The 13,056-nt window shown below is 36.2% G+C and overlaps 1 non-coding gene across 1 annotated transcript; it reads left to right on the forward strand.

The window, feature by feature from the left end:
- Positions 1-2,598: 2,598 nt before the first annotated feature.
- On the forward strand, positions 2,599-2,705 carry LOC116477305 (U6 spliceosomal RNA). The gene has a single exon (XR_004250430.1). It is a non-coding gene; the product is annotated as a U6 spliceosomal RNA (small nuclear RNA).
- The last annotated feature ends 10,351 nt before the right edge of the window (positions 2,706-13,056 follow it).

The following is a 13,056-nucleotide window of genomic DNA, read 5'->3' on the forward strand; positions in this document are numbered from 1 at the left end:
ATTCTGTATTAGTCCATTTTTACACTGCCATAAAGATACTGCCTGAGAGTGAGTAATTTATAAACAAAAGAGGTTTAGTTGACTCACAATTCTGCATGGCTGAGGAGACCTCAGGACATTTATAATAGTGGCAGAATGCGAAGGGGAAGCAAGGCACATCTTACATGCTGGCAGGGGAGAGAGAGTGTTCAGGGGAAACTGCCACTTTTACACCATCAGATTTTGTGAGAACTATCTCACTATCATGAGAACAGCATGGGGGAAACCGGCCCCATGATCCAGTCACCTCCCACCAGGTCCCTCCCTCAATACCTGGGGATTACAATTTGAGATAAGATTTGGGTGAAGACACAGAGCCAAACCATATCACAAGGGAAGTGAAGGACCTCTACAAGGAGAAATACAAACCACTGCTCAAAAATATCAGAGATGACACAAACAAATGGAAAAGCATTCTGTGCTCATAGATAGGAAGAATCAATATCGTGAAAATGGCTACACTGTCCAAAGCAATTTATAGATTCAATGATAGTTGCACTAAACTACCATTGACATTCTTCATAGAACTGGAAAAAAAACGTTTAAAATTCATATAGAACCAAAAAAAAGAAAAAAAAAAGCCCAAATCATCAAGGCAATCCTAAGCAAAAAGAATAAGTCTGGATACATCATGCTACCTGAGTTCAAACTACACTATAGGGCTACAGTAACCAAAACAGCATGCTACTTGTGCAAGAATAGACAAATAGATAATTGTAACAGAAAAGAGAACCTAGAAATAAGACCACACACCTTCAACTGTCTGAGGTTCAACAATCCTGACAAAAGCAATGGGGAAAAGATTCCCTATTCAATAAATCTTGCTGGGAGAACCGTCTAGCCATACACAGAAAATTGAAACTGGACCCCTTCTTTACACCACACACACAAAAATCAACTCAAGATGAATTAATGACTTAATGTAAAACCCCGAACTATAAAAACTCTAAAGGAAAACCTAGGCAATGCCATTCAGGATATAGGCAAGGGCCAAAATTTCTTGACTAAGACAAAAAAAAAATTGCAACAAAAACAAAATTTAACAAGTGGGATCTAATTAAACTAAAGAACTTCTGCATAGCAAAAGAAACTATCAACAGAGTAAACAGCCGACCTACAGAAAGGGAAAAATTTTACACTATGCATCTGACAAAGACCTAATATCCAATGTCTATAAGAAATTTTAAAAAATTTACAAGAAAAAAGAAACCAATCCATTAAAAAGTAGGCAAAGTACAGGAACAGACAGTTTTCAAAAGAAGACATACATGTGGCCACCAATCATATGAAAAAAGCTCAACATGGCTAATCATTAGATAAATGCAAATCAAAACCACAATGAGATACCATCTCACACCAGTAAGAAGTCAAAAAATAACAGTTGCTGACAGGTTATATAGAAAAAGAAATGCTTTTACACTGTTGGTGGGAGGGTATATTAGTTCAACCATTGTGGAAGGCAGTGTGGCAACTCCCCAAAGACCTGCAGACAGAAATACTATTTGACCCAGCAATCGCATTACTGGGATATACTCAAAGGAATATAAATCATTCTATTATATAGACATGTGCATGCATATGTTCTTTGCAGCAGTATTCATAATAGCAAAGACATGGAATCAGCCTAAATGCACATCAGTAATAGACTGGATAAAGAAAATGTGGTATATATACACCATGGAATACTATGCAGCCATAAAAAAAGAATGAAATTATGCCTTTGATGGAAACATGGATGGAGCTGCAGGCTATTATCCTTAGAAAGCCAACACAGGAACAGTAAATCCAATACCACATGTTCTCATTTGTAAGTGGGACCTAAATTATGAGAACACATGAACACATAGAAGGGAACAACGTGCACTGGGGCCTGTTGGAAGGTGGAGGGTGAAAAGTGGGAGAGGATCAGGAAAAAAAACCTACTGACAACAAACTCCCATGACACATGTATACCTATGTGACAAACCTGCATATCCTGCACATGTACCCCTGAACTTAAAATAAAAGTTAAAAAAGGGCCGGGCACAGTGGCTCACGCCTGTAATCCCAGCACTTTGGGAGGCTGAGGCGGGTGGATCATGAGGTCAGGAAATCGAGACCATCCTGGCTAACACGGTGAAACCCCGTCTCTACTAAAAATACAAAAAATTAGCCGGGCGTGGTGGCGGGTGCCTGTAGTCCCAGCTACTCAGGAGGCTGAGGCAGGAGAATGGCATGAACCTGGGTGGCGGAGCTTGCAGTGAGCCGAGACCACGCCACTGCACTCCAGCCTGGGTGACAGAGCGAGACTCCGTCTCAAAAAAATAATAATAATAATAATAAAATAAAATAAAGTTTAAAAAAAACCCTAATGAATCTGGGAAAAATATTCATGATGTGTTGTTACTTTGTGGAGGGAGGTGTGACATTAAAAATCAGTTTAAAAAGTTTGAAGGCACTACACTAATGGGACAATAATTATTATCTCTGAGAATTGAGATTGCTGCCACTTTTTTCTTCTTCTCACTAATCTGTAGTTTCTAATTCCCATAATTAAAATGCCATCTTAATAAATATGTAGTACTCACTTTGGTAGCACATGTACTAAAATTGGAATGGTACAGAGAAGATTACCATGGCCCATGTGAAAGTATGACATACAAATTCGTGAAGTGTTCCTGAAACCTGCACATATCAATATTCACCTGGAATTGAATGTGCTAAATGCCCCAATTAAAAGGCACAGAATGGCTAGTGAATAAAGAAGCAGGATCCAACATTATGCTCTCTTCAAGAGACCCATAGGCTCAAAGTAAGGGGATGGATTAAAATCTGTCTAGTGAATGGAAAACAGAAAAAAGCATAAGGTGCTATTCTAATTTCACACAAAACAGACTTTAAACCAACAATGGTTAAAAAAAGGACATTAAATAAACATAAAGGGTTTAACTTAATAAGACGTAACTTTCCTAAAGAAATATGCATCCAACACAGGAGCACCCAGATTCATAAAGCAAGTTCTTTAGAGACCTATAAAGGGACTTAAATAACCACACAATAATATTTGGAGATTTCAACATTCCACTGACAGTATTAGATAGATCATTGAGGCAGAAAAATTGACAAGTGGAACCTAATTAAACTAATTTAACTAAAGAGCTTCTGCAAAGCCAAAGAAACTATCAACAGTGTAAACAGACAACCTAGAGAATGGGAGGAAATATTTGCAAACTATACACCCTACAAAGGTCTGATATCCAGAATCTATAAGGAACTTAAACAAATAAAAAACAAAAACGCCCATTAAAAGCTGGACAAAGAACATGGGCAGGCACTTTTCAAAAGAAGATATACAAGTGGCCAACAAGCATATCAGAAAAACCTCTACATCACTAATCATTAAAGAAATGCAAATCAAAACCGTAATGAGAAATCATCTCACACCAATCAGAATAGCTATTATTAAAAAGTCTAGGCCGGGTGTGGTGGCTCCCGCCTGTAATCCCAGCACTTTAGGAGGCCGAGGCAGGCGGATCACGAGGTCAAAAGATCAAGACCATCCGGGCTAACACAGTGAAACCCCGTCTCTACTAAAAATACAAAAAATTAGCCGGGTGTGGTGGCGGGTGCTTCTAGTCCCAGCTACTCAGGAGGGTAAGGCAGGAGAATGGCGTAAACCCGGGAGGCAGAGCTTGCAGTGAGCTGACATTGCACCGCTGCACTCCAGCCTGGGCAACAGAGCAAGACTCCGTCTCAAAAAAAATAAATAAATAAAATAATATAAAAGTCAAAAACCAACAGATGCTGGCAAGTTTATAGAGAAAAAGGAATGCTTATACACTGCTGGTGGAAATGTACATTAGTTCAGCCATTGTAGAAAGCAGTGTGGTGACTTCTCAAATTAACTTAAAAAAGAAGTACCACTCAACCCAGTAATCATATTTTTGGAAATGTACCCAAAGGAATTACATCATTGTACAATAAAGACACGTGCATTCATATATTCATTGCAGCACTATTCAGAATAGGAAAGTCATGGAATCATCCTAAGTGTCCATCAATGGTAAACTGGATAAAGAAAATGTGGTACATATACACCATGGAATACTATGCAGCCATTAAAAAGAACAAGATCATGTCCTTTTCAGGAACATGGATGGATCTGGAGGCCATAACCCTAAGCAAACTAATGCAGGAACTGAAAACCAAATACTACATGTCCTCACTTATAAGTGGGAGCTACACATTGAGGACTTATGGACATAAAGAAGAGAACAACTGACACCAGGGCCTACTTATGTAGATACTATCAGGTACTATGCTATGACCTGGGCAATGAAATGATCTATACATCAAACTCCAGTGACATAAAACTTACCTATATAACAAACCTGCACATGTAACCCTGAATGTAAAATAAAAGTTTCAAAAAGTATATTATAAATTATATATAATATATTCTATTTCAACATTAACAAAATAATAAGTAAATATGTAAAATTTCAAAATTAAAGTCAAACTACAAAAAGAGATATTAATTTTAATTATTTCAATGACCACAGATTCTAAGCTTTTCAAAAGAGATCACAGTCTTTCTGTTATTTTCTTTTTCATGGAAATAGCTTCCTGGCATTTGTTTTTTTGTTTTTTGTTTTTTTTAGTTTTTAATTTTTTTTATCAGTTACACATATTTCTAGGAAGTGTAGTAGCAAAAGGGCCCACAAATATTTCTTCCAGAATCTGATTGAAATGGTTGAGGAGAAATTAGAAAGTAGGGCAAAAATTCACTGGTCTCAAAATTAAGAAACCATGCCAAATAGTTTATATATATAAAGGAATTTCTGCCAGATAGTGAGAACTTCGTATGAAAAGTGACTGAAATCAGTGTACAACTCCATTTCCTGAGAGAGCGCTGGTGTATTATGTGAAGTTATATAAAAGAAGTACTGATAAATTTCTCCATCATTTATTTTCTTTATTTTTTCTTTTTATCTTTTCTTTTTTCCTTTATTTTTTAAATTGACAAATACTATGTATTTATGGTATACAACACGATGTTTTGAAATATCTATACATTATGAAATAGCTAAATGGAGCTAATTAATAAATGCATTACTTCATATTATCATTTTGTTTTAGTAGGAACACTTAAAATCTACTTTTAATAATTTTGAAGCATATAATACATTGTTCTTAACTGTAATCACTATGCTGTACAGTAAGTCTTTAAGATTATTCCCCTGTCTAACTAAAATGTTGTATCCTTTGACCAACATTTCCTCAATCCTTCTGGAACATGCAGTGCCTAGTAACCACCATTCTACTCTCTGTTTCTATGAGTTCAATTTTTTAGGTTCCACAAATAAGTGAAATCATCCTGTATTTGTCTTTCTGTGCCTGGCTTACCTCACTTAACATAATGTCATTCAGGTTCATCCATGTTGTTATGAATGAACAGGACTGCCTTCTTTTTAAAGCTGGATATTAATCCAATGTTCATATATACCACATTTCATTTATTCATTCACCTGTTGATGTATACTTAAGTTGATTCTTTATTAAATTATTGTGAATAATGCTGCAATGAACATGGGAGTGCAGATATCTCTTCAACATACTGATTTCATTTCCTTTGGATATATATCCAGAAGTAGTATTGTTGGATCATATATGGTACTTCTATTTTTAATTGTTTAATGAATCTCCATATTATTTTCTATAATGGCTATACTAATTTGTATTATCACAAATGTACAAGAGCCCCCTCTTCTCCACATTCTCACCAACACTTCTTATCTCTTCTCTTTTTGATAATAGCCATCCCAACAAATGTGAAGTGATACCTAGTGTGGTATAACTTGCATTATCCTCATGATTAGTAATAACTTTGTTATATAACTGTTGTCTATTTTTATGGTTTTCTTGTGAAATCTCCATTCAAGTCATTTTCCCAGTTCAATAGGGTTATTTGTTGTTGTTGTTTTTGTTATTGAGTGGAGATCCTTATATATTTTGGATATTAACCCCTGATATGGTTTTGCTGTGTCCCCACCCAAATCTCATCTTGAATACCCATTGTGGGAGGGATCCGGTGGGAGGTGATTGAATCATGGAGGTGGACCTTTCCTGTGCTGTTCTCATGAGAGTGAATAAGTATCACAAGATCTGATGGTTTTGAAAATGGGCATTTCCCTGCACAAGCACACTCTCTTTACTTGCTGGCATCCATGTAAGACGTGACTTGTTCCTCCTTGCCTTCTGCAATGATTGTGAGGCTTCCCCAGCCATGTGGAACTGTGAGTCCATTAAACCTAATTTTCTTCCTGGTCTTGGGTATGTCTTTATCAGCAGCATGAAAATGGACTAATACAGTAAATTGGTACCAGTAGAGTGGTGCATTGCTGAAAAGATACCCGAAAATGTGGAAGCAACTTTGGTACTGGGTAACAGGCATAGGTTGAACAGTTTGGAGGGCTCAGAAAAAGAAAAATGTGGGAAAATTTGGAACTTCCTAGAGACTTGTTGAATGGCTTTGACAAAAATACTGTTAGTGATATGAACAATAAGGTCCAGGCTGAGGTGGTCTCCGATGGAAATGAGGAACTTGGGAGCTGGAGAAAAGGTGACTCTTGTTATGTTTTAGCAAAGAGACTGGAAGGATTTTGCCCCTGCCATAAAGACTTGTGAAAGTTTGAACTTGAGAGAGATGATTTAGGGTATCTGGTGGAAGAAATTTCTAAGCAGCAAAGCATTCAAAAGGTGACTTGGGTGCTGTTAAAGGCATTCAGTTTTAAAAGGGAAGCAAAGCATAAAAGTTTGGAAAATTTGCAGCATGACAATGCAATAGAAAAGAAAATCTCATTTTCTGAGGAGAAATTCAAGCTGGCTGCAGATATGTGCATAAGTAACAAGGAGCTGAATATTAATCCCAAAGACAATGGGGAAAATGTCTCCAGGGCATGTCAGAGACCTTTGCAGAAGCTGGTCCCATCACAGGCCCAGAGGTTTAGTAAGAAAAAATAGTTTCATGGGCCAGGGCTAGGGTCCCTCTACTATGTGCAGTCTAGGGACTTGGCGCTCTCTGTCCCAGCTGCTCCAGCTGTGACTAAAAGGGTCCAAGGTTCAGCTCTGGCTGTTGCCTCAGAGGGTGAAGACCCCAAGCCTTGGCAGTTTCCGCATGGCATTGAGCCTGCAGGTGCACAGAAGTCAAGAATTTAGGTTTGGAAATCTTCGTCTAGATTTCAGAAAACGAATGGAAACACCTGGATGCCCAGGCAGAAGTTTGCTGCAAGGGTGGGGCCTTCATGGAGAACTTCTGCCAGGGCACTGCAGAAGGGAAATGTGTGGTGTAACCCCCACACAGAGTTCCTACTGGGGCACTGCCTAGTGCAGCTGTGAGAAAATGGCCACTGTCTTCCAGACCCCAGAATGTTAGATCCACTGACAGCTTGCATCATGTGCCTGGAAAATCTGCAGACATTCATTGCCAGCCCATTAAAGCAGCTGGGAGGGGGGTTATACCCTGCAAAGCTACAGGGGTGGAGCTGCCCAAGACTGTGGGAGCCGACCTTTTGCATCAGTGTGACCTGGATGTGAGACATGGTGTCAAAGGAGACCATTTTGGAGCTTTAATATTTGACTGCCCCACTGGATTTTGGACTTGATTGAGGCCTGTAGCCCCTTTGTTTTGGCCAATTTCTCCCATTTGGAATGGTTGTATTTACCCAATGCCTGTGTCCACATTGTATCTAGGAAGTAACTAACTTGCTTTTGATTTTACAGGCTCACAGGCAGAAAGTGTTTGCCTTGTCTTGGATGAGCCTTTGGACTGTGGACTTTTGAGTTAATGCTGAAATGAGGCATGAGTGCTTTTGAAATGTGAGGCCATAAGATTTGAGAGGGGTCGGGGTGGAATGATATGTGTCCCCACTCAAATATCATCTTGAATTCTCATGAGTTGTGGGAGGGATCCAGTGGGAGGTGATTGAATCATGGGGGCAGGTATTTCCTGTGCTGTTCTTGTGATGGTGAATAAGTGTCATGAGATCTGATGGTATTTAAAAACAGGAGCTTCCCTGCACAAGCTCTCCCTCTTTGCCTGCCACCATCCATGTAATACATGACTTGTTCCTCCTTGCCTTCTGCCATGATTGTGGAATTGCGAGTCCATTAAATGTCTTTTTCTTCCCAATCACAGGTATGTCTTTATCAGCAGCATGAAAATGGACTAATACAACCCCTTTTCAGATGTAAGGTTTGTGAATATTTTCTCCTATTTTATAGGTTGACTCTCTGCTTTTTTGATTACTTCTTTGCTATGTAGAAGCTTTGTAGTTTGATGCAATCCTATTTGTCTATTTTTGCTTTTGTTGCCTGTGCTTTGGGATCATGTCCAGAAAATCATTGCCTAGACCACGATCATGGAGACTTTTCCCCTATGTTTTCTTCTAGTAGTCTTACAGTTTCAGATCTTATGTTTAAGTATTTAATTCATTTTGAATTGATTTTTATATATGGTGTGAGATAAGTATCCAATTTCATTCTTCTGCCTGTAGATATCCAATTTTCTTAACATCACTTTTTGAAGAGACTAGAGACTGTCCTTTCCCCATTGTGTGTTATTTGCACTTTTATCAAAAATCAATTGACTGTATATGGGTGGATTTGTTTCTGAACCTCCAATGTATCCTAATTTAAAGTGGTGGAAGATGAAGATGAAGGCATTTGAAAGCCTTTTCTGATATCAAATTTGCTATACTCATATTTCCTTTCTTGACTTTGAAAGACCTATAGCATTTAAGAGCAGGGATGCCATTCAATTCTCTCTTACATCACCTGTGTTTCCCTTAATTTTCTACAAAGTTCAAAGAAGGTGTTACCCAAAATGTTCTTCTCTGTTCTGGGGTATGCTATCAAAATATCCTATCTCCTCATCTATATTTTGTATGCTTTATGTATTTTCTTGTTTTTTAGAAAAATGTTATAAGCCCCACATTTATTGCTTTTTTTCTGTTTATGTTTTAATAGATTCAATCCATGTAGGCATGCTGAGTGCCAAGACTTAATACTAAAAGAATCTTCTTGGGAGACTAGTGGTCTCTAGCTGTGGTGCTACATTAAAGATAGAAATTACAGCAGATCCTTTATCAGAAACTACTCAAACCAAGAAGTCAAAGGAGTGGCATTCTTAAAGTGCTGAAAGCAAACAAAAGAAAACAACCTGTGAACTCAGGATTCTATGAGCAGAGAAAATATTTTTCAAAATGAAGGAGAAATAAAGCCTTCTCTAGACAAACAAAAATCAAGAATTATTAACTGTAAAACCCTTTACAAATTTTTAAACAAAAGTTTTTAGACAGAAGCAATGATACCACACAGAAAAATTAAGTATAGTAAGTTCTCATTTAACATCTTGGATAAGTTCTTGGAAACCAAGACTTTATGTGAAATGATGGACAGTAGGTCCTAGAATAATGTCATTTAGTCCAATGCTATTTCTTTATTAAGTTGATGAGAAAAAAGCTGGTTTTGTTATACGTTGTTTTACTTAAAGTTGTAGTTTCCATGAATCTATTGATGCTGTGAAGTGAGGACTTACAGTATACACAAAGAAATGAAGATCTCTGGAAATGGCTAGAATAAAGGTAATTATAATAGGCATTTTTTATTATTTTTGATTATTCTAAAACAAAATTATGTTTCTATAGCAAAATTAGTAGTAATGTATTTTGTATTTGTAGCATATATACAGGTAAAATGCATAACAACAATAGCATTAAAATCAGGAGAGAGGAATGGGGATTTTACCCCAGGAGAGTAGGTAAGGTTCTTACTTTTCACCTGAAGTGCTATGATATTTGATACTGGTTTTGGAGCTAGATGACATGAATTCATCAGAATTTTGAAGGAGTGAAGGAACTGGAATGTTTGGTATTATAAATGCCATCAAATATATTATATTGGGAGTATTTCTGTCTCACCATAAAGCTACAGTCATTCATTTTGGAAAGCAAAGAAACCGACAGACAAATTAAGGTTAATCATTGTCTATTGTGGTAAACAATGCTAAATTTTAGCAATGATAGTAAATTATCCTAGAGGATATTTAAGTGTAGGCTTATCATCAGAGCTTTAAATTTTTGATGATGTTCCATGTCTTCTTAGTGATTTTACAAAGTTCTCCAGAAGAAATAAAGCAACAAAATTTTATCAGGAAAGCAATAACAAACTATTACAAAATATAATGAAATTAGTACCTAAAAAAGTCAGATATAATTTGTTTGAAACATAAAACCACAAAAAGAGAAAGCCAACAAAAGCAGAACTACAAAGTTGAGAAAGACATGAGTAATTATGGTGAATTCTCCATATCATTAAAATGATTTATCAACTCTATCAGTTCAAGGCACACTAAGTTTGGAATGAAATTGACAAAATTTGCTTGATTAGCTGTACTACTATAGGCCTATCCCTTAGTATGTCATTCATGGAACAAATGAACCTTAAATGAATGACCAATTCAACATTGGCCATTGACATTGAAGCTTCAGAGAGGATGCCAGGGTCATACTGAGTCATAGCTTAAGGCAAAAGAAAAATTCATTGACACTGATGTACCTTTATTTAAAATTGTGATGTTTTAATTCATTATGGATTTTCTAAGTTAATTTTTATTTTTACAAATATTGCACTATATATTTTTACCTTGATTACTGAGTTTTGCAGCGCCTCCTTAAATTTTGTGTCCAAGACATGTTCCTCACTCATCTCACCCTAGTGCTGGCCATAAAGAATGATACCCAGGGTATTTCTACTGCTAAAATCTTTGCTCTGTGTGGTGTTCTAATTGTAAAACAAAACAAAACAAAAGTCAATATGTGAAGAATGAGAATCTAAGTCATATCTACTTTGTATTCAATTAATAGTATGAACCTTTACATCCTGGAAATATAGTGGTTAGAAAGCATTTGAGTATGACCTTTGTTTTATGACAAAAGAGCAGAACATTTCCTCCCGTGAATAACATAAGGGAATGAGACCAATTAGCCATTTAGGGTTATGCATTTCCATGTTCTCAGAGAACAGAGGTCATTGACTGAAAATCAGTCAGAGTCAAATTTTTAACTCTCCTCTCCGTGCTACTAATGCCCTCGGGAGAAAAAAGCTGGAAGATTGCCAATCCAGTACATTTTTTATTGTCTAAGGGATATTGGAAGAGAATCCATCTCAGTGACTTGAGAGACACAGGCCCCAGCCAAATGAGGATAGCACAAGTGGGAGAAAAATTCATGAATAGGGAGCAAAGATCTTTTCATAGCTCTTTAACTGTGTCTGTTTTATAAAACTTAAATTTGTCCATTTTGTGGTAGAGTTGTGAGAAAATGTATTTGTCTCCCTTGATAAAGCCTCTGACTTATCTTTGTATCATCCACAGCACTATAATTGAGAAGTAGGTTTTCAATAACTATTGGATAATTAAGAATTAGTTAATAAAGGAATTTCTAATTTATCCTAAACTCACAAGACATATTTTAGGAAAACATTTTCACAGAAGAGTATGACATATTACATTCTAGTTGATCTCAAATTAGTGCACCATTAACTTTGTCCATTAGGATGAGAAATTAATACCTTATTAGCTCCAGATGAGCCTTAAATACAGTCATGCACTGCAAAATATTTCAGTCAGTTACAGACCACATATGTGACAGTGGTCCTATAAGATTATACAATATTTTTACTATACCTTTTCTATGTTTATATACACAAATACTTAGCATTGTGTTTCTATTGCCTGCAGCATTCAGTACAATAACATGCTGTACAGGTTCATAGCTTAGGAACAAGAGGCTATACCATACAGCCTTGGTGGGCAGTAGGCTACATTATCTAGGTTTATGTAAATACACTCTGTAATATTCACACAAGGACAAAATCACCTAATGATGCATTTATAAGAATGTATCCCCATTGTTAAGTGATGCATGACTGTATATCTAAATCACAGCAGATATCTAGAACATATTACTGCGTGAAAGAAGTCATTCAATTACACTCTACTGTGTGACATGTTCAACTGTGCCAAGTTAGGTCTGCTTTTCTATTTTGATTCAGGATGAAAAAGAAAGAAAAACATGAGGGGACACATATTCCAGCAGAGGTTCACCATCTCAAATATAAAAAAAAGTAAATGCTGGAGAAAGTGAGGAGAAATAAAGAGAGGTAAGAATTAGTCAATTTGAGAAATTCCAAGACAAACGTACTTGAAATTGTAAAAAACATTATTACTTAATGACACCATTTGGTAGGGCTGCCTGAGAACTTGGAAAAAGGCTTTTGAACAGATCAAGTTTTAGGGAGGAAGCTATCATTCATTAAGTTATGAATAAAAGGATATATTAAACATGGAGTTTTTCATCAGTAAAAAACTCCAATTACAATGGACAAATATATTCTGTAACAGAGTTTGCCAAAGATATAACTGTTGACCCCTACATATTGTCAAACTCATTTTTCATCAGTGGCAAAATTTTAATTGACTTTAATAATGTTTATTTTTATTTGTTTCTTGATTATCCTTTTCCATTTAGTTTTTGCTTGTTTTTATGTCTTAAAATTGTTCCCTTTGCCACATGGTTTGTGCTTTAAAGTTCCTCTGCTAATTTATTTTTCTACAGTTACATACCAGTTAACCACATTGGATTCTATCCTTTGTTTATATTTTTACAACATAAATTTAATTCTAGTTTCTCTCACTGGATCAAAACTATTCCCTTTTTTACTAAAGTATTATTTCTGGGCATATTTACATTCTAATTCCTTAGGGCTCCTCTTATTTTACTCAAATAAATGTTTGCCACATTCAAAAATTAACCTACTATATTATTTTCACAAAGTTGAACAGTTTTACACATAATTTTAAAATACTTGTTTCTAATTTGGCTCTTATTATTTTAAGAATTTAGGCACTTTATTTAACTTATTTGGTCATAAGTGATAATTTTCACATTGAAATCCACTAACATGAAAAATAAATAG

Source organism: Hylobates moloch, unplaced genomic scaffold (assembly GCF_009828535.3).
Source record: "Hylobates moloch isolate HMO894 unplaced genomic scaffold, HMol_V3 SCAFFOLD_2, whole genome shotgun sequence".
Classification (NCBI taxonomy): Eukaryota; Metazoa; Chordata; class Mammalia; order Primates; family Hylobatidae; genus Hylobates; species Hylobates moloch.